This window comes from Pseudonaja textilis, chromosome 1, assembly GCF_049901715.1.
Source record: "Pseudonaja textilis isolate UNSWEBS1 chromosome 1, rPseTex1.2, whole genome shotgun sequence".
In the NCBI taxonomy this organism is placed as follows: domain Eukaryota; kingdom Metazoa; phylum Chordata; class Lepidosauria; order Squamata; family Elapidae; genus Pseudonaja; species Pseudonaja textilis.
In genome coordinates, this window is record NC_141990.1 from 1,837,232 (window position 1) to 1,862,256 (window position 25,025).

At 48.6% G+C, this 25,025-nt stretch overlaps 1 protein-coding gene across 1 annotated transcript in view; it reads left to right on the forward strand.

Moving 5' to 3' along the window:
- The first annotated feature begins 697 nt into the window (after positions 1-697).
- TAOK1 (TAO kinase 1) overlaps positions 698-25,025 on the forward strand; it is a 95,221-nt gene continuing 70,893 nt past the window's right edge. Inside the window, 1 exon segment of the mRNA XM_087924155.1 lies at positions 698-1,242. The gene's annotated coding sequence lies outside the window, so the exon portion shown is untranslated.

Sequence of the window (25,025 nt, forward strand, 5' to 3'; positions counted from 1 at the left end):
CTCCACACCCCTCCCTCCACATACACCCCCCATCTTCAAGCCTTCTGCCCCATATACCCCCCACTTCCAGAGACCCCCCCTCCTTTAAATCCCTGCCCGCCCCTCTTTGCATGGAGGTGCTGCATGCAACGTCTGCAGCCTCTCTTGCAGGAATTAAATTGCACCCTTAAGATCTCCCACCCACCCCTTATCACCCCTTTGCAAACCCCTTTCCACCTCCCCCCCCGCATTGCATCAAAAGTCTTCCGCGACCGGCAGGTGACTTCATCACAAGACCCATGTGGCGCCGCCCCGCGCTTGCACTACACTTCCCGTCATTCCCAGGCCGGGTATTCAAGCAGGAAGACTAGGAAATGATTTCCCCCTTCGTTAATCTTGCTGCTTGGTACGGTCTCCTCTGCTTGCTTTCCCCCCGCTCTCCGCGTTTGGTACGTCCCTTCCTCGTTTCGCACCTCTGAGCGACGTGGTACGATCCGCTTTCCCTTCCCTCCTTTTTTTTTTTTCCGCACTTGGTACGTTCCGCTCTCCGCCTCCTCATTCTCCTCATTCTCCTCCCCCCCTCCCTTCGCGAACTCGTTCGACTGCGCCTGCGTGGGAAGCGGAGAAGGAGAGAAAGAGAGGAGGAGCCAAAGCGAGCGCGCGGCCAAAGGCAGGGCGACGTCCGCCGGCAGTCGCGAACTCGTTCGGCCTCTGGCGAGAGAAGGGACTGCGACTGCGCACCTCCGGGAAGGAGGGAGGGAGGGGGGAGAGAGAGAAAAAGAAGAGGAGCCAAGCGAGCGCGCGGCCAAAGGCGGGGCCGCCGTCCGCCGGGAGAGGCGCTCTTCCACCCCCCGCTCCCCACTCCACGCCCGCGACGCTCTACGCACGCCGCGTCGTCCCGCCCCCCTGTCAGTCACTTCCTCAGTCAGCCTGTCCCGTTCCCATACCCTCCGCTGAGGGAGGCGGGCGGGCGGGCGGGCGGCCGGCGGAGATCGCGAGCGCGTCCCGAATCTCGCGAGAGGACGCGCTGAGGCAGAGGAGGAAGGGCGGGCGGCGGCGGCGGCGGCGGCGGCTGAGGAGGTCCGGGAGGCGGCGGGCGGCGGCGGCGGCGAGGAACGGGGAGCGCGACCCCGCTCGTCCAGCGTTGTCCTGCGGCCGGCCTCCTTCAACCCCGCCAGGGCCGGACTTTCCTGGGCGGGCGCAGGCCGAGCCGGGCCTCAGGGCCTGCGGGGCTCGCGGCGGCGGCGGCAACAACAACACCGGGTGAGTAGGCCCCGGGAAGAGGAGGGGGGGGGGCAGCTTGCGGGGCGTGGCCTGACGGGGCGTCGCCGGCCACGCCCCTGTTTTTCCCCCCGCCCCAAACCCGCGCGAAGTGGGGGCTCTCCTGCCCCTCCCATAACACCCGGGAGTGGCTTCTCGGACGACCCCCCCCCACTTGGGAGTGTGTGTGTGTGGGGGGAAAACCCCATTTATAGTCAGGGAAGAGGGGGCGTTCTGCCTTCCTTTGAGACTTTAACCCTCCCGCTACCCTTTGGGGAGGGGAGGCAGCCTCCTCCTGTGTGGGGGGAGGGGAAGAGATGCTGGCCTCGGGGGAGGGTTGGGGGGCGCCTATTTTCCTTAAAATAAATAAAAGGGTTGGAATTGTTTTCAGGGGGAGAGGGGGAGAAAGAGTGAAGGAAGTGGAATGGGGAGGGGTCTCTCTTTGCTCCTCCCCTCTCCCCCCACCCCGTGATGGGAAGGGGGGGGGGCTGGTCTTCTGCCTGCCTCCTTGTTGGAGGGAGCCCAGAAAGAAACTTCGAGATGGGGGGGGGGTGGGGAGGAATGTCCTGGATTGCTTGTCCCCTTTTGCAAGGTCTGTGCTGCTGTTTCTTGGGGGAGAGGAGAGGAGGGGAGGGGAGGGCTGCTTCCTGGGGTCTGGAGTGGGGGGGGGGGTGCGTGTTTCGTAGGTGGGTTCTCAGAGGGACTAATAATGAGTGGTGGGGGGGAGGCTTTGCAGCAATCCTTAGTGCAGATAGTCCTCGACTTACAACGGTTCGTTTAGTGACCGAAGTTGCAACAGCGCTTAAAATAAGTGACTTGGGGGCTGTTTTTCTCACTTACGACCGTTGTGGAGTCCCCTGATCAAAATTTAGACGCTTGGCCACTGACTCGTCCTTACGATGGACACAGTGTCCTGAGGGGCGCATCACCCCCCTTTTGAGACCTTCGAACAAGCCCATGGGGGGGAAATCAAACTCACTTAGTGACCATGTCGCTAACTTAAATGAGGAAATGAGAGTCGCTACAGCCGTGGGGCTAACTTAACAACTGGCAGGGATTCTCTTAACAGTGGTGGCAAGAAAGGTCATAAAATGGGGCAAAGGTCACTGAAATGCTTCACTTAGCGACAGAAATGTTGGGGCCGTAAGTCGAGGACTACCTGCCTGGGTTCAAATGCTGTCTCAGATATAAAAAACAACAGGAAACTTGGACGGTGGTGCCCTTGCTTTGATTTGAGACTCTTTCCATCCTTGGGAAGGCAGCCAGGGAAGGAATGGGGAGGGGGAAGAGAGCGGGGTGGGGGGCACCTGCAGCTTGGGGGTTTGAATGCTTATCCCTGATTTGAGACTTTCCTGGGTGGGGTGGGGGCGGCAGCATTCATCCTTTGTGACTCTTGAAAACCTTGGAATACTACGCTGGTAAGACTTTCCTTGGCCTGCTGGTGTCCAATGGTATCAAACCATCCCCCCCCCCCCTGCATTTCTCAAAAGTGGGGAGCAAAAGTCAAAAGTACCATGGGGGGCAGGGGAGAGTCGAGGCTTCCCTTGGTGTATGTGGTCAGTTGGGGGATTATTTCAGAGTTACACAGAGAAAAAAAATAAACCGGAACCAAGTCCGTCATCAGAAGAACCGTCAAGGCCTGGTAGGGAAAAAAAGTACCCTTGGGGAGTGGGGGGGGGCGGGCCGGAGGAGATCTCCTGTTCCTCTCCCCCCCCCTCCGTATTATCTGCAGTGCTTCCTCTGAGTCTCCCTGCACATAGCAGCCGTGGAAATTATGTGGGGCCCCGTGTGGTAGCCTTGCGAGGAAAGGTACCGTGCGGCTAATCCTCACTCCCCTGTACGTTTGATCCACAGCATCGTCAGTCTGACATCTTTCTCGCAACTTGTGATGGGGTTGGGGGGTGGGAGGTGGGGTGGGGGCGTGGGAAGCTTTCCTCAGGCCTCTCTTGGTCTGATTATATCCCTCTGCAGAATTGCAAAAAAGGCAGATGTAATTTCAGTGGCTTTCATGACCTAAGGAGAGAGAGAGAGAGAGAGAGAGAGAGAGAGGATGCTACCTTAGTTTCACAGAACGTACATTTTGCTTCTGCTTTTTCCACCCCCCCTTGCAACAGAGAAAGATGTCGGGCCCAAAACATTTTGCTCAAAAACGCTGCTTCGTTGCAGGGCTTTTTTTTTTTGGTCTCGAAAAACACACGGCTTCCCTTCGGTTGAATACAGTTTCAGGATAGCCATGACGAGTATCTTTTGAAATCTGGCTGCCCGTGTTTGTTATGACAAGGAAAATAGACAGAAAATATTGTCGGTGATTACACACCGCATTTATTGACCTCTTGGGCGAGGGTGTGGCACAAGGAACTGGGTAAAATTTAAAATGGCATTCTTGGGCGCGTTCTTATTTTGAGCATATCACGGTTTGGGTTAAGGTCTGAAAAATACGAGAGCCCTCCAGATGTTGTGGACGTGTTTTGAGTGTTTCTCACTGTCGGTATTGTGGTTTGCTGGGAATTGTTCTGCGACAATACCACGGCCCGAAACTCCTTATCCCTACTCACCTTTCAGTGCTGTCTGGAGCAGGGTATCCCAACCGTGGCCATTTTAAGATGTGGAGACTTCAACTCCCAGAATTCCCAGCCAGCATGACTGGGGAATCCTGGGAGTTGAAGTCCGCACATCTTAAAATGGCCACGGTTGGGATACCCTGCTCTAGAGGAACAAGTAAGCATTTATCTTCCCTTTATCAAAGCACATCATCTTTAATTGGCCTTTTCAGAGCCTGAACTGATCTTAAATTACGCTGCTGTCTTCGGTGTTGGCTGAATTCAGCAATCTTTTTCCACATTAGACGTTTTATTTACTGTATTTATGCTGCTGGTAGGGATGTATGTCATCTCCCTTTGAACTGTAGAGACTTTCACCTTGGAAAGTTTTAGAGAAGACGTTTCCCAAATCCCAGATTTATTAGACAGAAATGCACCTTTCGTTTTCTGCTCATCTTTGGGCCTTGCCTACAGCTAGGGAAGGCCTTGTGGTCAGGTAGGCACAGGAATTCCTGCAAAGTTGGTTTGTTCTCTTTTGACCCTCCTGGCTGACATACAAGGGTGGGCTTAAAGGCTAACAAGCAGGATAAGCTGGATGTGCAAATATTCCTGTGACGTTGGATGCTTTAGAAATTGTTTTGTAAGCATCACAACCACCTCTGTGAAGCTGTAGGGCAGAGGTCTCCAAACTTGGCTACTTTAAGACTCGTGGACTTCAACTCCCAGAACTCCCAGCTATGCTGGATGGAGAATTCTGGGAGTTGAAGTCCACAAGTCTTAAAGGGGCCAAGTTTGGAGACCCCTGCTGTAGGGCAAGGTTCCATTCAGTTCAGGGCTCAATATTATCAATATAGGTCTTACAGTATTGATTTGCAACCATTTAGCGATCATTCAGTTAACAACAGCATGAGAAAAGCAACCTATGACTATTGTTCATAAGGACCGTTGTAGCATCATGTGATCCAAACTCCAACGCTTGGCAACTGACTTGTATTTATGATGGTTGCAGCATGCCAGGGTCACGTGACTCCCCCTTTAGCATCCTTCTGACAAGCAAAAAAAAAAAAAAAAGAAAGCCATGGGGGGAAGCCAGATTCACTTTAACAGTCATGTCACTAACTGAGCAACTGCAATGATTCAATTAACCTCTGTGAGCAAAACTCACTTAAAAACTGTCTCGCTTAGCCACAGAAATTTGGGGTTCAAATTGGGATTGTAAGTCGAGGACTGTCTGCATGGTAAGACACCCAGTTCTACTCAAGGTTGACTCGGCCTTCCATCCTTCCGAGGTGGGTAAAATGAGGACCCAAGTTGTTGGGGGCAAGAGGCTGAAAAAGCTGGAAAGCGCTGTAAATCGGTTTAAGTGCTGCAGGCTACTCTGCCCAAGCCAGGAGTTCGATCCTGACCGCCAGCCTCCCTCCTTCCAGGGGGTGGGTAAAATGAGGATGTATGGGGCGGGGCTGACTCTGTAAATCGCTAGAGGGCTGGAGTGTGGACGTATAAGTCTAAGGGCTATTGCTATATAGTGGACTAGAAGATCTCTTCAGGACCCTTCCAGCTCAATTCCGATTCTGATTGCTACCCCAGGCCACGCTGGGCATCAGTGAAGGTCCCCATCCCACTTATCTGTAGACTTTGTGGGGTCTGCTCAGAAGAAACAAGCCAGAAGTAAAACACTCTAATCCAGGAACTACCAACTCAGGCAAACAAGCCAACGCCCGCCAACACTGAACTGACAAGGCAACACCCCCGATCAACATCTAAAAAGCCACACACAACAGGCACCGTCCACACCACACAAACATAACAGCACACACATTGCTAGAGAGTAGTTCCCTGAGGACAGGGCTCCCACACAAGTCCAAATGCTCGGAAGATGAAACCTCTGGTCCCGTTGACCGACCCAGATTGGATCCTGCAACTGATAGAGCAAGTATATAAGTATGCTAGTATATGAAAATAACAGCAACCTCCCCCCTTCCTTCTAGCACTGATGGTGTTACCCAGTTCTAGGGAAGAGAAGGACCAGGGGAGATGTGACAGCATCTTCCAGTATTTGAGGGGCTGTCCCAGAGAGGAGGAGGAAGGGGTCAAGCTATTCTCCAAAGCACCCATAGGCCAGACAAGGAATAATAATGGATGGAAACTGATCCAGGAGAGATTCAACCTGGAAATAAGGAGAAACTTTCTGACAGGGAGAACAATCAACAGAACATGAGTTGCCTTAGGAAGTTGTGGGAGCGTCATCCCTGGAGGCTTTCAGGAAGAGACTGGACTGCCATCTGCCAGAAATGGTGTAGGGTCTTCTGCTTGGGCAGGGGGTTGGACTAGATGACCTACAGGGTCCCTTCCAACTCTGATTATCTGTTATCTGTTACCAGTTGGGTCATAAAACATCTGCAAGAAGACTACCCAGCTCAGGGAGCACCAAGGACCCCACAGTCGTTGTTGTCAAACTCCTCCTCCTCCTCCTCCTTCCCCCCTTCTAGCACTGATAATGTTGCCTAGTTGGGTCATGAAACATCTGCAAGAAAACTACCCAGCTCAGAGAACATCAAGGACCTCCAAGACAGAGATCCTGTTTACCCAGAACCTTTCTGGGAATTGGGAAGCCTTAAACCTCCTGTTGGATTAACAGATAACAGCAGGCGCGCCTGAAGGGATCTTTGGCCATCGCTGACCAGCAGACCATACCAGGGCCTCAAAGCTTCAAGTATACATTGCCATGTACAGTATTTTACATGGGGAGTAATCCTTGAAAGCTGCAGTTGATGCCTGAGGCAGTACAGGTAGCCCCTGACCTATGAGCACAATTGAGTCCAGCGTTTTTTGCTGCTCCGTGAGCACAAGTGGGCTTTTGTCAAGTGAGCTTTGCTCATTTTACAACCTTTCTTGCCCCAGATGTTAAGGGAATCTGGCTTCCCCGTCGACTTTGCTCATCAGGAGGTCAAAGGTGACCCTGGGCCCTAAATACGAGTCAGTTGCCAAGCCTCTGAACTGGGATCCTGCAACCAAGGGAATGCTTCCACGTATGAGAACCGGTCAATAAGTCACATTTTTTCCAGCGCCGTTGTAACTTTGGCCAGGGTCTTAAGTCGAGGACGACCCATATATCCCTAGCTGGCGAATGAGAAGATGGGAGCACTGCACCCGCTTTCAATAGCTTTGAATACGGCAAGAGAGAAGTTCTCAGAAGAAGAATTTCCAGCATGAGTCCGATAGCTCGGAAGACTTGGGTCCGCGTTACCTGAGGAGACGTCTCTTGTCGATCACATCCACCCGACCCATCAGTGCGAGGAGGCAGGGAATGCTGCAGGTCCCACCCCTGAGGGACCCAGGAGAAGGGCCTTCTCTGGGGTGGCTCCCTCTCTGGTACATCATCCCGCCAGAGATTAGAATGGCCTCCACTCTAGCTCTCTTCCAGAAGGCGCTGAAGAAGACGCTGGTTTGTCCAGCCGGCCTGGGGAAGCCGGAGAGGGATGGAGCCCATCAGGTGGCTTGTGCGATCGATCGGCTGTCGTTGGGGCGGTGGGTGGGGGTGATTTTTTTATTTTTATTTTCGTTATTATTTCCCCTCTCCCAGATTTTGTTCTATTGCACTTTACTTACTTATTTGATTCTTTTTGTTAGTTTTTATTGTTTTGTTTTTTTTGTTTTAAATATGGTTTTACATTGTGTAAGTCGCCTCGAGTCGCCATGGGCGAATAGGCATCAGTATAAATTCAATAAATAAGACCCAACCTCTGGCCTGCTGACCGACGCTGATTGGATCCTGCAGCTTTGAATAAAATTCAAAGTACTCCATGTCCCAATGTCCTAAGGCAGGGGTCCCCAAATTTGGCAAAACTTGTGGACTTCAACTCCCACAATTCCTGAGCTCCTATGACTGGAGGAGGAGGAATTCTGGGAGTTGAAGTCCACGCGTCTTGAAGTTGCTACAGTTGGACAGTTCGTTGTGGACAAGGTGCAAGCAAGGTTTCTTTTTAAGATAAGGGAATTCGGGAAACAAAACAGAATAATGAAAGGGACCTTGGAAGTCTTCTAGTCCAGCCCCTTGCTCTAGCACAGGGGTCTTCAAACTTGGCAAGTTGAAGACTTGTGGACTTCAACTCCCAGAATTCCTGAGCTAACGTGACTGGAGGAGGAGGAGGAGGAGGAATTCTGGGAGTTGAAGTCCACAAGCCTTAAAGCTGCCAACTTTGGAGACTCCTGTCCTAAGGTGTGTTATAGCTGGATACCTGAATGTCCCTACTCCAGGTAGAACAGCCAAAGGTGTCCTACCTCCAGAGTTTCCTCTTTGGAAGGGCCGTGGTGCCCAAACTCCAGACTTTGAGAGGGCAAGAACTGGACTTGTCCAGAGTCGGAGAAATCTATTGTGTGTTATTTTATAAACTGTTGTGAGTCTTTGGAACTCAGTATTGCCTGAATGAATAAACAAAACAGAAAAGGCATTTTTATATAGATCTTGTATGGGTAATCTTCAATTTACTCACCCTCGGGACCGGAATTTTCATTGCTTAACACAGCAGTTCTTAAGAGAGTTGCACCCGATTTTCTAACCTTACATTGCCGCAGCTGCTAAGCGAATCACTGCAGTTGTTAAGTGGCCATTAAGCGAATCCCACTCCCTCTGCTGACTTTCCTTATCGGAAGCCCACTGGGAAGGTTACAAATATTGATCAAATGACCTCGGGACGGTGCGCCCTTCGTGGTAGATACTCGTTGCCAAATGTCTGAATTTTGATCCCATGACCTTTAGGATGATGCAGCAGTTGTAGCTGAGAGGACCAATAAGTTGAGTACTTTACCTGTCTTTGCTCAGGCAGGAAATCAGGTGCAATGTCATGGCTTTACATATTTTTACATATATCTACTGGTTCTAACTTTTGGCTCCCGTTTTTCTCTCAATAGCCCGGGCTTCTGACTTCAGAATTATTTCTTTGCACATCCTGAAACTTTCAAGGTTTTTTAACAGTTGCCTAGAAGAAGAAGAAATTGGACTGCCATTTGTCAGAAACGGTGGAGGGTCTCCTGCTTGGGCGGGGCGGGGGGGCGGGTTGGACTAGATGACCTACAAGGTCCCTTCCAACTCTGTTAATCTGTAATATGAAGAACTCGGAAGCCAGTCCTTCCGAGTTAAATTCTTTCCAATTTCGTCTTGCTGCTAACTTGTTCCTTGATGAAAATAAAGCGTCTTTTTCCAAGGCGAATGCCTTTCAAAACTAAATATTTGGTCATTTTCAGGCACACCAGGTGTTCTTCATACGTAACTGTCCATCTGTGAAGTAATTAACACCGGATATATGACTTTTTCCACCACTTTATTAAAATGGACTGGATATGCGTACAAGGCTTAAGTCGATACAGTCAAAATTCTAGTTTATGTTAAAAGTACATTATATCATTTTTCAAATTCATAGTGAGGTAGGTAATAGGGACTTGAGGGGAGGGGTTAGAATTACCTCAAAGTGCCCTAAAGTAGGACTTCGGGAAAAAAAGTATTTTGCAGTAAAAAAAATAAAACTGCACCTCACTCTACCTCTTCATTTCTTCTACTCTTGCACATTACCTTTCACTTCCACCAGTACGGTACAGTAAACCCTCGACTTATGATAGTTGAGCCCAAAATCTCTGTTGTTAAGCGAGACATTTGTTAAGTGAGTTTTGCCCCATTTTACGACCTTTCCTGTCAGAGCTGTTAAGTGAATCCCTGCAGTTGATAAGTGCAGAGGATGCTGCAAAGCTCGTGACAGCGAAAAACTGTCATAACTCACATTTTCTCGGCGCCGTTGTAACTTTGAATGGTCACTAAACGAACTGTTGTAAGTTGAGGACGACCTGTATAGACCGAAGGGCTTTAATACATTCCATAAATATGCATGCTTTGTGGCGTAGGCCTCGATAGCTAGGAGACATCTTCAGTCGGAATAGAATCAATCAGATTAGATCCGGAAGGGACCTTGGAGGTCTTCTAGTCCAGCCCCCTGCTCAAGCAGGAGATTCTCTCCCATTTCAGACCAATGGCTGTCCAGTCTCCTCTTAAAAACCTCCAGGGATGAAGCACCCACAGCTTCTGGTGGCAAGCAGTTCCACTGGTCAGTTATCCTCATGTCAGGAAATTTCTTCTTAATTCCAGGTTGCTTCTCTTCTTGATTCGTTTCCATCCGTTGCTTCTTGGCCTGCCTTCAAGGGTCTTTGGAGATTAGGTGGACCCCCCCTCTTCTTTGTGGCAGCCCCTCAAATACTGGAGTATTTCTATCGTGTCCCCCCGACCGCAATGTCCTTCTTTTCATTAAACTAGCCAAACCCAAATCCTGCGACGTTCTTCCTATGTTTTAGTCTCCAGGCCTTTAATCACCTTAGTTGCTCTTCTCTGCCCAAAGTCTCAACATCTTTTTTTTTTTTGTAACATCATGGTGACCAGAACTGGAAGCAGAATATTCCAGGTGTGTCCTCACTAAGGCTTTATGAAGTGCTGCTCATACTTCACCTGTTTTTGATTCTATGCCTCTGTTTATACAACCCAGGATTGTAGCCGCTTCTTTATTTTCCTTCTGTCCTGTTGGTCCTGTCTGGCTGGAAAGATCCGGCAGGGTTGGCCCTCCGGGGTCCCAACCGCACAGCCGTGTCATTCTCGTGGGCCTGTGGGGCTTTCTCTGTGGCTGCACCTGCTGTGGGGAATCACATCTGCCCTGGAGTTGTTGCAACCACACCTGTGTTGTACTTCGACCATACTTTACGCACCTGTTTCTTCTTCTGGCCTACAAAGAGGGCGGCTGGGTTCTAAATCCACTCTCCATCGATGGAGCTAGTCCTTGATTTGCAACCGTTCGTTTAGCGACCTTTCCAAGCTACAAAAGTGACCTGTGAGCAGGCCTCTTCACCCTTATGACCGTTGCCGTCTCTTGAGAGCTATGTGGCCAAAATTGGGGTGCTAGAGAACCAGAATGTATTTGCAACGGTCGCCGCAATCCCACGGTCAAATGATCACCAGTTACGACCTTCCAAGCAAGCAACTTCAATGGAGGAAATCTGATTCGCTTAACAACCACGTGATTCGCTTACAACTATAGTGTTTTGCTTAACTGCGGCAGAAAAGGGTTAAAAAAAACCAGGCACGGCTTAATTAGCAACGAAGTTATTTAGCAACTGAAATTCTGGTCATTGTAATTGTAGCTATAAGTTGAGGTTAGGGTTATGGTACCAAACTCTGTAATTTACATTGCAGTATTGTTAGAAACATAGAACTCTAGGATAGCAGAGTTGGAAGGGGCCTTGGAGGTCTTTTAGTCCAGCCCCCCCGGCTTAAGCAGGAGACCCTATGCCAGGGTGGCTAACCTTTGGGGCTCCTGTGCCAAAAATTGTGTGCGCGTGACGCTCGCGCTTGCATACCGCACCCAGAAGGCAATGCACGCCCCCATGCCCCCTACACATGCACGCCCAATCCGCACCCACTTACCGATCCCCGCTGCCCCCTTTCCTGCACTGCACCTCACAGCTGATTTTCAGCCGGTTTGAGGCCTTTTTCGGCCTCCCAAAGGCTTGAGGAAGGCTTCTGCAGGCTCTGCAGGCCGAAAACTAGCCCGGTTTGTCACTTCCGGTATTTCCGAAAAAACGGGAAGTGACAAAACGGGCCTAGTTTTCGGCCTACAGAAGCTTTCCTCAAGCCTTTGGCAGGCCGAAAAAGGCCTCAACCTGGCCGAAAATCAGCTGTGAGGTGCACGCATGTGCAGTGAGGTAAGTTGGCCTGCAGGTCACACGCCGCCACAAATGCCACAGGTTCACCATCACAGCTCTAGACCATTCCGGACAAATGACTGTCCAGTCTCTTCTTAAAAAAACCTCCGAAGGAAGGAAGGAAGGATAGCAGAATAACAGAGCTAGAAGGGACCTTGGAGGTCTTCTAGTCCAGCCCCTGTTTCTATCCCATTTCGGACAAGTGGCTGTCCAGTCTCTTCTTAAAAACCTCCAGCGATGAAGCCCCCATGACTTCCGGTGGCGTGTTTCCTTCATGCTAGGTTGCTTCTCTCTTTGATGAGTTTCCATCCATTTTTTTCCCCCTTGGCTTACCTTTTGGTGCTTTGGAGAATAGCTTGACCCCACCTCCTCTTTGTGGCAGCCCCTCAAATATTGGAATGCTGCTATCATGTCCCCCGCATGTCCTTCTTTTCATTAAACTGGATAAACGTATCCAATCCCAGCCACCGTTCTTCATCTGTTCTATCCTCCATCTTTGTTGCTCTTCTCTGCACTCTTTCCAGAGTCTCCACGTGGTTCTGAGATTTCCTTTTGTTTTCCCTCTGTGTGCAGGTAGTCCTCGACTTAATAACCACAGCTGGGCCCAAATTTGAGTTGCTAAGCAAGTTAAGTGAGTATTGCCCCATTTTACGACCTCTCCTGCCACAGTTGTTAAGCGAATCACTGCAGTTGTGAAGTTAGGAACACGGGCGCTAAGTAAATCTGGCTTCCCCCGTTGACTTGGCTTGCCAGAAAGTCACAAAAGGTGATCATGTGACCCTTATGACCGTCATAAATACGGGTCAGTTGCCAAGCACCCTGAATTTTGACCACAAGGACGTGGCAAAGGTTGAAAGTGTGAAAAACATAAATTACTTTTTTCAACGCCATGGTAACGTTGAATGGTCCCTAAATGAACGGTTGTAAGTCAAGGATTACCTGTACTATATTATTATTTGGCGGTGGGTGGTGCTTTTAACCCTAATATGGGTAGTCCTTGACTTACAACAGTTTAGTGACCGTTCAAAGTTACAACGCGGCACTGAAAAAATGTGACTTGGGGCCGTTTTTCACAGTTACGACCATTGCAGTATCTTCACGTTCACATGATCAAAGTTCGGATGCAACTGGTTCATATTTATGACGGTCGCAGTGTCCCAGGATCACATGATCCCCTTTTGCAGCCTGGCAACCAGGTTACTAACTTACCGGCTGCAGTGTGTTTACTTAATGACAGTGGCAAGAAAAGCTGTAAAATGGGCCAACGCTCACTTAACTGTCCCGCTTAACAATAGAAATGTTGGGCTCCATTGTGGTCGTACATCGAGGACTACCTTGTACATAAGTTGTCTAGCTTTGCTTTTGTGGTTGAAGTAAAGTATTCAGGTGTAACTGTGTGGATTAGTGTGTATTTGCACCCACACTATGATTATAGGGTAGTCCTTGACTTAACAAGCAGTTTGATTTTTATTTATTTATTTGAATTTGCAAAGGCACCGAAAGGCACATTTTTCATGCTTACCACCATTGCATGAGTCAGGTGATCTTTAAGGAACATTTATATAAGATGTTCTACAGGTAACAGATAACAGATAATCAGAGTTAGAAGGGACCTTGTAGGTCATCTAGCCCAACCCCCTGCAAATGATCGTTCTCATTGAAAGTTTCTCCTTATTTCCAGGTTGAATCTCTCCTTGTTCAGTTTCCATCCATTATTCCTTGTCTGGCCTTCAGGTGCTTTAGAAAATAGCTCAACCCCCTTCCTCCTCCCTGGGGCAGCCCCTCAAATATTAGAACACTGATATCCTGTCCCCCCTGGTCCTTCTCTTCACTAGACTAGCCAGGCCCAGTTCCTGCAGCCGTTCTTCATATGCCTTAGTCTCCGGTACCCTGGCATCTTTCCCTCAGCAAGGCTCACTAAAATGTACAAAAACTTATCACCAAAATGCTGGAAGTGCAAGGATTTACCGGGTACATTTTACCAAATGTGGTGGAGATGTATGTAACCATGCGAGACAATATTGGAGATTGATACAGGCTCGAGTAGATTAAATGGTGGGAGAACGCATCCAATTTAAGCCAGAATTATTCCTGTTGGGAATAATGACAGAAGGCCATAGTAAAGGTACAACATATTTTAATAATACACGTATTGACAGCGGCAACAATGGTTTACACCCAGTATTGGAAAAATCAAAATATACCACCGAAAGGAGAGAGAACAAGGAAAATAATGGGGTGTGCAGAATCTGATAAGACTAACTTTAGACATGAAAAATAAGGGGGATTCAGAAGATTACAATACCTGGAATGAGTATTTGTCTCTGGCTGTAAAAAAGAGGGAAAGTCGAAACAAATGCAGCTAGGATTGGAAGCAAATGTAAATATTGTACCAATAATAGAAATGATAATGGGTTTGACTACACCTTTGGTATGTATGGCACAGTAATTTCAAACCGGCTACACTGTGTTTTGTATTTATAGTTGTAAACAATAAAAATATATATTGGGGTGGGGATTTCAACTGCTTTTGTAGCTGGTTCATATTTATGACAGTCGCAGTCTGCTGAGGTCACACAATCCCCTTTTGCGACCGTCTGACAAGCAGAGTCCGTAAGGAAGCCAGATTCCCCTAACCCCCGTGGGACTAACTGAGCTGCAGTGATTCCACTTCACAGCCGTGACAAGAAAGGTTGTAAAATGCCTCAGAGTTCACTTAATGAATGCCTCACCTCCATTGGGAGTCATAAGTTAAGGACTACCTGCAAAAGTCTCGAGTTACATCAAAATGCCCTTTAAAGAAATACTTAACGTTTTAGCAAAATTTTCAGTATTATCATCTTGAACCTGATAAATATTTTAAAGGAAGTAGATCTTTGATTTTAGCCTCGATTGTCTTTTCCAGTGGTTAGAAAATCCACCATTCTGTACCACTGTGATACACTCAAAATCCAGTGTATAGAATAGGAATATTATTCAGGCCTTGCCTCTTTATTTAGGCCAGGGCTGTCCAACTTTGGCAACCTTTAAGACCTGCGGATTTCAACTCCGGAACGCTCCAGTCAGCCAAGGCTGGCTGGGGAATTCTGGGAGTTAAAGTCCACACGTCTTAAAATTGCCAAGATTGCACACCCCTGTCCTCCAAACATTTGCTACCGTCCTGTTTCTTGCCTGCTTCACCCCAAAATGCTACATGCTACTTCTTAGATTTATTTATTTGTTCACTTATTTATTTATCTAATTTTTATGCCGGCTATCTCACCGTGATGCAGTGACTGGGCCACATAATATAATAAAAAGTGGGGGGAGGAATGTCCGACAATTAAAAGCAGAGCCGTGAAATAGAAAAGCTATTTCTATTTATTGCTTCCCCTTGTTTATTGTTTTAAATAAAACCTATTTATTTATTGCTTCTACTGTCTTTTTTTTTCTTTTTTTCCATTTTCTACACATCGAATACTTACATCTCACTATCTGTTTCTTGCATGTACGGAAATGGATTCTAATCCCCTGGTAATTTGTTGATAAAACTTTAGCCCGTTAAATATTCTTTTCAGTTTCTTTGAAACTTTGGATGTAGTTGTTTGGCTGAACCAACATTTTATCCTTCCAATGACCCTGAGCAGTTCCCTTCGTGACAAAGAATGTGTGTAGGGGAAGACAGAGCGAGAGGCAGAATCATCCAAAATATCCCTGTGTTTATTATGAATGTTTGCATGAGGTCTTCTGATTTACTCAACTGTGTATTGTTGTAGTACTTTTCTAGGCGGGAGAAAATGTTTACAAACACTGCAAATGTAAGCAGCAGTCTGCTGCTCTTAGATTTCATTGTTGGTGTCTCAAGTAGAGAGGAGGTTTTCCCCAAGGTTGGATGATCTGTTTTTCTGTGATAATAACTTTTATAGAACCTTCCCCATAAATCCCATGAATTGGCTGTACCCCGTTGGCTTGGTTGGTCTGACAGTCGCAAAACGGGATCACATACAGCAATGGTCACAAGTAGGAGCCAGTTTGCCAAGCACCTGAATATTTTGATCACATGACCATGGGGATGGTGCAACGGTTGTACATGTAAAAAAAGTGCTCCCTTTTTTTTCCGTTGTGCCGTTGTAACTTTGAACAGTCGCTAACTGCTATAAGTCGAGGACTACCTGTATTGATCCCGGTCTGTTCATCCCCACTTAAAACACCGCAGCTGGTACAGCCGAAGGCCTTCAGATGTCCAGGACATTCAGTAGAGCAGCATTTTGAAAAATTAATTTCAGTTCTGTGGCCCCAAAACGGGGTTAGGGTATTTATTAAAGTTTGGCGAATCTCATATCTGCACAGTTGGAGGGCAAGCCGGAGAGTGAGGGTCCCATTTGGGTTTAAAGGACGCGTCGAATTGGAAATACAAGCCTGACAAAGATACCGTAAGAACCTTGGCTACTCTGTGCTGGTTGTTTTTGTTGAAAGAAGTGGACGGTGGTACCAACAGAGGAGAATATTTGTAGCTCAGGGTTGCACTGTGGGCTTCTCGGTGCTCTCTGGGCTTGATTGTTTCGTGACCCAACTAGGTAACGCCATCCATGCTGGAAGGGAGGGAGGAGGAGGAAGAGGACAGCACAGTCCTTAGCGCTCTCTGAGCTTGGTTTTCTTGCAGAGGTTTTCATGACCAAGCTAAGTAACACCATCCATGCTGGAAGAGAGGGAGGAGGATTGTGGAGTCCTTGGTGCTCTCTGAGCGTGCTCTTCTTTTGCAGACATTTCATTACACCAACTAGGTAACATCATCAGTGCCAAAGGGTGGGTAGAGGGAGAGGAGGAGGAAGACCTTGGTGTTCTCTTGGCTTGGTTGTTTTCTTGCAGACATTTCGTGACCCGGCTAGGTAACATCATCAGTGCTGGAAGAAGAGGGGTTTGGGAGGTATAGGAGTTGAAGGACTGTGGGGGTCCTGGGTGCTCTCTGAGCTGGGTTCTTTCCTTGCAGACGTTTCATGACCCAACTAGGGAACATCATCAAGGAAGGAAGGAAGGGAGGAGAGAATAGGAAGATAGTTGGGTCCTTGGTGCTGTCTGAGCTGGGTGGTTTCCTTGCAGATGTTTCATGACCCAACTAGGTAACATCATCCGTGCTAAAAGGAAGGAAGGAAGGAAGGAAGGAAGGAAGGAAGGAAGGAAGGAAGGAAGGAGAGGAGAGAATAGGAAGATAGTTGGGTCCTTGGTGCTGTCTGAGCTGGGTGGTTTCCTTGCAGATGTTTCATGACCCAACTAGGGAACATCAGCAGGGCTGGAAGGAAGGAAGGAAGGAAGGGGAAGGGAGGGAGGAGGAAGGAAGGAAGGAAGGAAGGAAGGAAGGAAGGAGAGAGAAGTGGAAGATAGTTGGGTCCTTGGTGCTCTCTGAGCTGGGTTCTTTTCTTGCAGACGTTTCATGACCCAACTAGGGAACATCATCAGTGATAGACGGAAGAGGCAGTTGTGGTGGGGAGGAGGAGAAGTCTGTGTTTCTTGGTTGTTTTCTGGCAGTCATTCCGTGACCCAACTAGATAACACCATCCATGCTAGAAGAGAGGGAGGGAGGGAGGACGACTGTGCTTGGTGGTTTTCTTGCAGACATCTCGTGATCCAACTAGGTAACACCCTCAGTGTTAGAAGGGTGGTGGTGTTGGCAGAGTAGAGGAAGAGGAAGACCGTGGGGCGGTCCTTCTAAGCTTAGTCGTTTTCTGATAGTCATTTCATAACCCAACTAAGTAACCCAACTCCCTGATGATGTTCCCTAGTTGGGTCATGAAAATGTCTGCAAGAAAACCACCAAGATCCAGAGGCGGGCATTCAGCAGGTTCTAACCAGTTCTGGAGAACCGGTAGCAGAAATTTTGAGGGGTCCAGAGAGACCAGCAAATGCCACGTTTGAGTGGAGATTTTGCAGAATCCTTCCCCTGCCACGCCCACCAAGCCAGGCCCACAGAACCGGTGGTAAAAAAAATAAATAAATCTGAATTTCACCACTGCCATGGATCCTACCCTGTTCCTGTCTGTAAGCCAGCCAGCCCGCCCTAACCACTAGGGTGATGATCGCTGAGGCACGCAGAGAGATCTTAAAAGAGTGGAGCTGTTGGGTTGCCATGTCTTTTAATTTGCGGGAGAAATGTGCGCTTTGTTCCGTGGCCTTCTGTAGTTTTCTCTAAGCATCTGGGAGAGGATGTTGTTGTCTGCGACCGCCGAGAAGCGAGACTCGCCCCTGTGTTTTCGTGGGCCTTTTCATTGTGAGGAAGAAGCTTCCGGTTTCCCTCGCTGAGAATTTCCAGGACGGTTTAACCACCAGCCCCTTTTTCTATGTTAAAAACCTCACGGCGGCTCGTTCCTCTTATTTTATGGCCACCTGTTTAGCAACCGTTCGAACGGAGCGGTGCTGAAAGGACGTGTCTTAGGGCCATTTTGCACACTTACGACCGACGGCCGCAGCATCCCAGGGAGGGGGGGTGCGGGGTTGGTCACGCGATCCCCTTTTGCGACCTTTCTGACTAGCAACGTCCATGGGGGAAGCCGGATTCGTTTTAACAACCGGGTTACCAACTGAGCGGTGGCAGTGATTCACTTAACGGGTGGCGAGAAAGGTCGTAAAACGGGGCAAAACCTCACCGAACAGGCTTCTCACTTAGCAACAGAAATTTTGGGTTCCCCCGCCCGTATATGCAGTAAGCTCCCCTTTTGTGACCTCATGTCAAGCAGTGGGGCAGCCAGATTCCCCTAACAACTGTATTACTAGGTGATCCACTTAATAAACATGGCAAGGAAAGTTATAAAATGGGGAAAAATTCATTGTACTGTCTTGCTTAACGGGGGAAGTTTTGGGCTCAGTTGTGATGACCCAGGGTGCGGGATACAAAACAAACACAGTCACAGAAAACAGGGGAAGCCCCTTTCATTCCTTCACTTGGCTTCCAAGCTCTGAATATTCTTGAGGGAAGACAAAAAACTCCCACACAAACAGAAGAAGAAGGAAAAAAACAACACAAACCAGGCAAGATAAGGGCTGGAGGACGTCCACAGATAACAGAACCCACACTGGGGAGGACGCCACACTCAGAGAGGAACCATAAACTAGAGATAGTTCCACACTTTGTTTCCAGCCCATACGCATGTCTGTCCACTTATCCAGTTGTCACAGCTGCAGCCCATGAAGGGGATCAGGGCCCTTTCCTCCCCCGTAGACCAGCCATTCACGTTTCTCCCTTATTTTCTCCTCCCTGTGTGCCCTAGGATGGAGAGGGGATGGGCCTGGGTCCACCTCTGATTGCTCAGCCGGCCTCTGCCCTTCCCCAGCCTCCTCCACAACCTCGGGAGCCACACTTCCAGTCCCTGTCAGCTGTTCCTCCTCTTCCTCGGAGTCCGTCTCCACCAGGACCATGACCTCAGTTAAGTTAAAGCCTGCCTGTATACCGCAACGATGGCACCTGTAGGCCGGGAGGACTTCCAAATCCCCAGAATATTGGCTGGCTCAGGAATTCTGGGAGTTGAAGTCCGCTGAGCCTAAAGGTGCCATCATTGTTCACCCCCCTGTGGCGTACACCAAAGTGTCAACTCAAAAATATTTTTCTGGTCTTTTAGAGTTGTCAGCAAAAAGGGAGTTGGGGAAGTAGTGCATTCCTTGAATGCTTCATAGATAATGGCTCGGCAGCCGAAGCTTCTGGCACGCAAGATTATTACTGGAGAGCCTGATTGATGACTCTGGGCTATGGATGTGTCCCATTGGAGAATATACATCCAGGGGTGTGTGGGGGAAGACCACGGTCAAGGGGGAAATGAATGATGGGTCTTAGAGTCGGCTGCACCCAGGTAACGCCGACATGGTCACGCCTGATAAATGATTCTCTTTAAACCTCTTGAGAGATGCGGCTGGAGACTTACGATTCGAATGGGGTTGGATGATCGGAGCCCTGACATAAGGCTGATTTCTTGGTTGAAGGTACCTTGGCATTCGCCTTTTGCCCGCTTTGGTTCAGCGGCGGGACGTGAGCTTCCATTCGCGCTCTTGAGTCGACACGCCACCGGGTTGTGCTAATTGGCTGGGACTTGGTGAACTGTGCAGGTTCCACCCTGATTGTCCATTGTGCGATTCAGTCCTCCTCCGGAACAGGAGGCCTCTGTGTAAAGCCTGAGTAGCCGCAGGCTGGCAGATGGCTTCCTTCTGAACGTTGGCCAGGCGCCCCCACCCTGGTCCTCCTTCCCAAACGGTCCAGATGACCGCTAGGAGCCCAGCCCCTGTTTACCCCGTTTCTTCTCTTTTTTTTCCTTTCCCTTTTTCTTTTTTTTCGAGTTGACTTAGCTGCATTTCATTTTCAGGTCAGTTCATTTCCTGCTCCGGGGAAAAAAAAGAATCTTTTCATAGCATCGGAGAGGTTGAGAGCAACCACACCTATTTTAAAGGGCCTTGGTCTGCTGGAGATAGAAGATTCCATTTAACTTTTGGGATAAATTACGTAGCTGCAGGACAGCTGGATAAATTGCTGACCGTGTCCCGACTTTCCGCAAAGTTAAGACTGAGGTCTTGGTACCGCTGACAAATTGAGGTAGCTCTTGACTTATAACCCTTCTTCATTTAGCGCCTGTTCAAATCTACAGCGGCCCTGAAAAAAGGGACTGACCACCAATTGTTCACACTTACGACCGTTGTAGCATTCCCCACGATCGCGTGATCAAAATTCGGGCACGTGTATTTATGACAGTTGCCTGTCCCAGGGTCGTGGGGTCACTATTTGCGACCTTCCAACCAGCAAAGTCAACGGAGAAAGACAGATTTGCTTAACAGTCGAAGGATTCATTTTAACGATTACGGCGATCCACTTAATGACTCATTGTCATAACATGAGGCAAACCCCCGCTTAAGAGCTGTCTTGTTTAGCAGTGGAAATTTTAGGTTTCGTTGTGGTCGTAAGTCGAGGACTACCTGTGATCTGAGCAAGGCCCTGGGACTTTCCAACAAGATATTCCTGATTGTCCAAAGCAGGAAACGGCAGTGGGGCAGGACGCTGCCCTAAATACTACTTGCTAAGGTGAAGTCAGCCTCCAGCTGTACCTGTCAGGTGCCCAGTCAGGTGTGATATAAAGCCAGGGGTAGCCAAAGGCTCTACCAGTTGGGTGATGGCCTGATTTAGCAGCAGCCCTGTGCCCAAGGCTTGCAGATAATCCGCTGCCTGCCCTGGCATACATGTAATAGAGCATGCCAGTTCTTTCCATCCTAACCCGAGTGGGCACATGCGCACAAATAGCCTAAGATGTATGAAATCCTTTCTATCTGGCCATTTAGAAGCAATTGCAACCTAGCCTTTACTTTATTGTCATTGCACATCGTACCACAAAATTAAATACTATCTTCAGTGTGCATTATGACCGTGAAAATAAACACAAACACACATCCCTCACACTCCACACATTGAATTGAAAACCCCTGATACTGCATCGATATTGCACAATTATACAGTAGAATTCAGTACAGTTGCTGCCCTGGGATAGAAGCTGTTTTTCAGCCTGTTTGTCCTTGTTATTATTATTATCCTGTACCATCTGGCAGATGGTAATAATTAAAAAAAAAAGGTGGCCAGGATGAGATGGATCTTTGAGGATGTTTTGAATTTCTTTAAGGCAGCGGGAGCTATAAGGCTCTTCCAAAGAGGGGAGAGGGCAACCCAGGATCCTCTGAGGGGCAATGACCTCAACCCTCTGGAGTGACATCCTATCTGCCCCGGTGCAATTGTCAAACCACACACAGGTTCAGTAAGTTAAGATACTCTCTCTGGTGCAGCGGTAGAAAGTCCCCAGCAGTTTTTCATTCAGCTGTTGTTTCCTTAGAAGCCTCAGGTAGGTGATCATAATTGATAGGCCAGAATCCTCTTCGGATCCTGATAAGAGCAAAGTGTTTAAACCAGGAATGGCCAACCTTGACAACTTTTAAGACCTGTGTATTTCAGCCTCCTTGGCCAGCTGGGGAATTGTGGGAGTTGAAGTCCACAGGTCTTAAAGTTGCCGAGATTGGACCCCCCACCATTTAAACAGAAGTTCCCTGATCACTCTTTACTTCCAAGTAGAATGAGTTCCCACGTCATGCTTACTGTTCCATGTTTGTTAGCCGTGGCCTGTTGATTATGCCAAGTGGCTCCACTTTATAAACACTCTTGTTGTGTCATGTTTGCAAGCCACAATAGCCGGGGTGATTCACAAACCACACCGATTTAGCTAGAACCCAACAGCCCATGTTATTCTGTGTGATGGGTGGCCCTGGTCAAGGCATTAAAAATTAAACTATCGGTCTCAATAAAAGAGAATATTTGTAGCTCAGGGTTGAACGGTGGGGTCCTTGGTGATCTTTGAGCTTGGAGGTTTTCTCGCGGACGTTTCATCACCCAATTAGGTAACATCATCAGTGCTAGAAGGGAGGGGCGGTTTTGGAGGAAGAGGAGGAGGAAAAAGACTGGGAGGGTCCTTGGTGCTCTCTGAGCCTGGTTGTTTTCTTGCAAACGTTTCATGACCCAACTAGGTAACATCATCAGTGCTAGAAAGGAGTGAGACTTGCTCTCTGTTCATACATATCATAGCTTGCCCTATCAGTGTTATTTTCTTCTTGGTAGTTGCTTGATTATAGCTGTTTTCCGTTGGATTTTTTTGGTCTTGAGTTGGTGTTTCCTTGGTTGGGATCTTGAAGTCTGCTGGATGGTTGTTCTGGTTTCTGACTGAAAGGTGGTAACGGATTTTCTTAACGTGGATTTGCATCAGCTATGCTCCCTTGGCTGCAAGGACTTCAGGTCTAAGGTTGTGGCTCTGCTCAGAGGCAGGATTCTCAACTTTCGGGCCACCACGGATGGGTAGCCAGTCAAGAAGATCTGCTGGAATGATGGTTTGGAGAGAGGACCCAGGGCATCAGGAGAAGAAACGACAAACCTGGATTGTAGCCAGAATTGTTATCTGTTCCTTTTCGTTTTGCATGAGACTCCCTCTCTCTCTCCCTCTCTCTCCCTCTCTCTCTCCCTCTCTCTCCCTCTCTCTCTCCCTCTCCCTCTCCCTCTCCCTTTCCCTCTCCCTCCCTCCCTCTTTCAAATGAGATGCAGATCTCCTGGTGGCAATGAGTAATCGACTTGCATAACGCTTGGCTCGAGCAAACACAGAGATAAATTCTGCAAGAAAACATACTTTTGTTACGAGGGTGAGTCATTTGTAATCTCTGCAGCCCTTAACCTGTTTTACAGAAGAGTGATACCAGTTCAGACCTAATGTGACCTAAACCAGGATCTGTTTCAGCTTTGGCAGGCCAGGTATCCGTATGAAAGGGGCGTCCAACCGTGGCAACTTCAAGACTTATGGACGTCAGCTCCCAGAATTTCCCAGCCTGGGGGATTCTGGGAGTTGAAATCCATAGATTTTTGAAGCTGCCAAGATTGGATAGGCCTCCTGGCTGAGGAATTCTGGGAGTTGAAGTCCACAAATCTTGAAGTTGCCAAGGTTGGACCTCCCTGCTCTATCTAAGAGGACCTGAGAGGATGAGCACCATTTTCCTTGGGGTCCTTACTGTCTCAGACACCAAGTGCTACCACTCTAGTTCTGGTACCATACAGCCACCATTCATGGTCGCTATTGACCTCCCATTTTTCTCCTTCGTAGATTTGGACTCTCTTCTTATAAAACCATCTCCATGATGGGCCTCACCATCTGGGAAGGACAAATGGTAGACTTCACAGCTGGCCTGTATGCCACAGGAGGGAATCCCCCTTAACATCTGTCCAGAATGCCTGGGCGAGGTGAACTACGTGTGGGAGAACTCACTGCATTTCAATCATAGGATATTTGAACATAAGGAGGGCGGGAAAGTCCACCAGGTTTTTAGTTTACACAGCTAAGTGCTGCACTCGCATTCTCTCTGTTCCTCACAAAATCCCAGCGTGCCCATGGCTGAATTTTTCAGCCTTTTATAAATGGGCTTTCCAGATTGTACATGCTTTTTCGCTGGTGCGTGCTGGGGCTACTGCATTTGTCTCGACATTTCCTTTGCTGCCTGTGCAAGCGTCCAGAGCAAACAGGACGCTGGGTTTCTGGCCATTTGACTCAAGGAGAGCATCGCCAGGAGGCATGTGGACATTGGTCAGCTGTCATTTTGCTACCCTGGCTGGCTGACTGGCTGGCTGGCTGGCTTCCTTCCTTCCTTCCTTCCTTCCTTCCTTCCTTCCTTCCTTCCTTCCTTCCTTCCTTCCTCCCTCTCACCTTCCTTCCATCCTTCCATCCTTCCTTCCTTTCCTTCTTTCCTTCCTTCCTCCCTCCCTCCCTACCTCACACCTTCCTTCCTTCCTTCCTTCCTTCCTTTCCTTCCTTCCTCCCTCCCTCCCTCTCACCTTCCTTCTTTCCTTCCTCCCTCCCTCCCTTCCTCTCACCTTCCTTCCTTCCTTCCTTCCTTCCTTCCTTCCTTCCTTCCTTCCTTCCATCCATCCTTCCTTCCTTCCTTCCTTTCTTTCCTTCCTTCCTTCCTTCCCTCCCTCCCTCTCACCTCCTTCCTTCCTTCCTTCCTTCCTCCCTCCCTCCCTCCCTCCCTCCCTCCCTCCCTTCCTTCCTCATCTCTGGAGGCTTTTAAGAAGAGATTGGATGACCATTTGGCTAGAATGGTAGGGTCACCTGCAAGGGGTTGGACTAGAAGACCCCCCCAAGGTCCCTTCCACTTTGTTATCCTTCCTTCCTTCCATCCAGCCATCCATCTGCCATCCATCCTACCAGTATTGTTTTTACAAATCACTCAAGATGATGCACATAATCAATACTCTGGACACTTTTAAGAAGAGACTGGTTGATCTGAAATGATATAGACTCTCCTGCTCAAATGGGGTTAGACTAGAAGACCTCCCAAGGTCCCTTCCAACTCCGTTCTGTGTCCCTTCACCTTCCTGTTTTCCCCTCTACCACCACCCTGCGAGATGACTTGGGCTGAGAGAGAGGGGCTGGCCCAAAGTCATCTCGCTGGCTTTCATTCTAAGGTAGGGCTAGAACTCACCATCTCCCAGCGATTGGCCCAAAGTCCCCCAGCTGGCTTGCATGCCTAAGGCAGGATTAGAACTCACCACCCCCTGCTTTGTAGCCTGGTGCCTTCACCGCTGTTCTAAACTGGCTCTTGCTACTTAAAATATAATACGGTATTTTTCTTGACCAACACTTCTGGGTGCCTTTTCTCTTATTTTTTTGGAAATAAAAACTGTACGTTATTTATTCCCTAGCTCTTTCCTGGTTACATGCGTGTCTTCTAAAGGTAGATCTTTGCAGCAGGGATGAGGTATGTTTCTGGGACGGAGCCAACTTTTGGCCTCAGGGACAAGCAAAACCCAAGCCTTTATACCTCCAAGGAGATCAGAATAGAATACGGACTTTCCAGTCGACCTTGTCTTGCCTACATCAGTCACCCTCCCGGAATAATTCCACCCTCCTTGCTTCTGTACCGACACTTAACTGAGTATTTATAACCTCCCTGGCAGGGGTGGTCCATCCGTGGCAACTTTTG